This window comes from Tiliqua scincoides, chromosome 8, assembly GCF_035046505.1.
Source record: "Tiliqua scincoides isolate rTilSci1 chromosome 8, rTilSci1.hap2, whole genome shotgun sequence".
NCBI lineage: Eukaryota > Metazoa > Chordata > Lepidosauria > Squamata > Scincidae > Tiliqua > Tiliqua scincoides.
Genome location: NC_089828.1, coordinates 2,298,532 through 2,301,001, shown reverse-complemented (window position 1 = coordinate 2,301,001; position 2,470 = coordinate 2,298,532). Strand labels below are relative to the sequence as shown.

Genomic DNA, 2,470 nt, shown 5'->3' with positions numbered 1-2,470 from the left:
TTGGCTAACTAGATGGAGACAGGCCATTCTTCATGTCACACAGGCCACCAAACCGCTGTCAGATGGCTGCGGCACTCACACTCCTGCTTTTGAGTGTGCCAGGCTATCTGCAGGATTAGCACACATAAAGGTCCATAATTCCACTCGGGGACTTGAGGGGTGGCAGCAGCTCTGCATTTTGATGTCACTGAATAGGTCCCACGAGATAGCAGCTGGAAGGTTTTCTGTTTGGAATGCATTATCACTTTCAGAAAATCCTGCAACATCTAAAAATGATTCTCCAGTTTATTATGTTCTCAGATGTTCTATTTGGGGTGTTATTTGATAAGGATGGGACAGGTTTATTTTGGCCAATTCCCACTTTTCCACTGTGTGATGTGTTGCAGTGATTGCAGAAGGTGGGGTTTGCCATAACAAAATGAAGAGGTTCACTACTCAGGAAACCACACTGGTTTGAAGAATCCTGATCCCATCTGATCTCAGAACCTAAGCAGACCCAGGCCCAGCTAATACTTGGGTATGATATTGACTGGGAATCATGCCGCAGACTGCAGATGAGATAGCCGAGGTCAATAGCTATATTCTGTCAAGTTTTGAGAAAATGTTCACTATTTTTTGGCTTCTTCTGTGAGTTTGATGTTTGGTTTATATTTTATTTTTCACATTGTTATACCTGTTCCAGAACCACCTTTCAGAGCGCAATACCATAGTCTTTCGAGACTGAAGGTTGCCAACAACATGTTATACTGCCCTTCCTCCAAGGAGCTCAGGATGGTATACATGGTTTGTCCCCTTCTTTTGCCTTCACAACAATCCTGGTGAGGCAGGTGAGGCTGGGAGAAAGTGACTGGCTCAAGATCACCCAGGAAGCTTCATGGCTGAGTGGGGATTTTAATCTGGCTCTTCCAGGTCCAAGTCCAGTTCCTGAACCAACTCACCAGCTGATATAAGGTATTAGTAAAAAAAAAAAAAAAAATTCTCAAAATTCCACTCTTAGAAAAAAAAAATGCTTTTGAATAATAGAGTTGCACCCCCAAATCCACTGTGGGTGCCAGAGAACTCTAGGGAGGGAAAAGGTCTGAAGAAACCACTACTACTACTACTACTACTACTACTACTACTAATAATAATAATAATAATAATAATAATAATGATAATAATGATAATACAGGTATTTATATACCGCCTTTCTTGGTCGTGAGATTTCTCCTCAGACTTTAATTCAAGGTGGTTTACATAGGCAGGCAATACTAAATCCTAATAGGGATTTTTACAATTGAAGAAGGTTCTGTCTTTCCAGAACCACAACATTTCAGATGGATCTTTTATGATCTGGTATCACATTGGTTGGCAACCTTCAGTCTCGAAAGACTATGGTATAGGCCTACAGCACCTGGTATTCCCAAGCGGTCTCCCATCTAAGTACTAACCAGGCCTGACCCTGCTTAGCTTCCAAGATCAGACAAGATCAGGCATGTGCAGGGTAACAGTTGCTTCTGGCCTCCATTTTCCTCCCACACAGGCTGACAGCGGTCAAAGAGCTGGTGGAATAACTTGGCTGGACTTGTCAGCTGCTTCAAGGTCTCGCCGTTCACGGTGCCGGTGGCCTCGAACCGGCGACCTTCAGATGTTATCTTCAGGCAAACGGAGGCTGTACCCTCTAGACCAGACCTCCTGCCAAATGCATGTTTGGCTCTTAAGCAGGGCCTCAACACTTGCACCACTGGTGATACTTGAGATGGTGTCTTGAGGTCCCTACAGGACTCCCAGCTCCACCAAAAGATCAGTAATGGAACACAGTAGGCTATAGTAGGAGGGTTGGTGGGCAGAGTTCCAGTGTACACTTTTTGCATGCTGGAAAAAGCCCTTCTGTTTGCCCTGAGGCTCTTACCAGCGTTTACTGCATTACATCTAGCCTCCCAATTCAGAAGTAACTAGCAATGACATCATCACCAGTTACTTCCAGTGGTACCTTCAATAGGTGGACCATGTGAAGTGATAGGATGGGGGAAAAATATGTTGAGAACCATTTCTAGAGGGCATGAGAACCATGTTCTAGAGGGCAGGGGATGGTGGGAAGAGAAACAAGGGCCAGCTGGAGCTCAAATTTAATACCAACGGCCTACTATTTACCACTTAACTATCGTTTTAAAACAGATCAGCTAAGGAGATTTCCCAGCAGCCGAACCCCATCCCTCAGAGGAGATAATAATCTTAATTGAAATCAGAAAACCTTCAAGTATCTTTGTGCGCTCAGTAATAGCACGACATTTAGAATCACAGTGGGATTAATAATTGGGAGCAGCGTTCGATCATTTCTGTTCCGTTTCATTTGAGGGGATGGGAAGAAAAGCCGGGGCCATCATTTCAATTCCCTGACTTGTCCATGGGAAATAGCCATGGAGCTCTTTAGCATAGCAGGACCCCCCCTGTCCTGAGCTCACCGAGGCAGACTAGTGAGAGATTACAC

At 44.5% G+C, this 2,470-nt stretch overlaps 1 pseudogene; it reads right to left on the bottom strand.

The window, feature by feature from the left end:
* Window positions 1–1,381: 1,381 nt before the first annotated feature.
* LOC136659798 (5S ribosomal RNA) lies at window positions 1,382–1,501 on the bottom strand (annotated as a pseudogene).
* Between the last annotated feature and the right edge of the window lie 969 nt (window positions 1,502–2,470).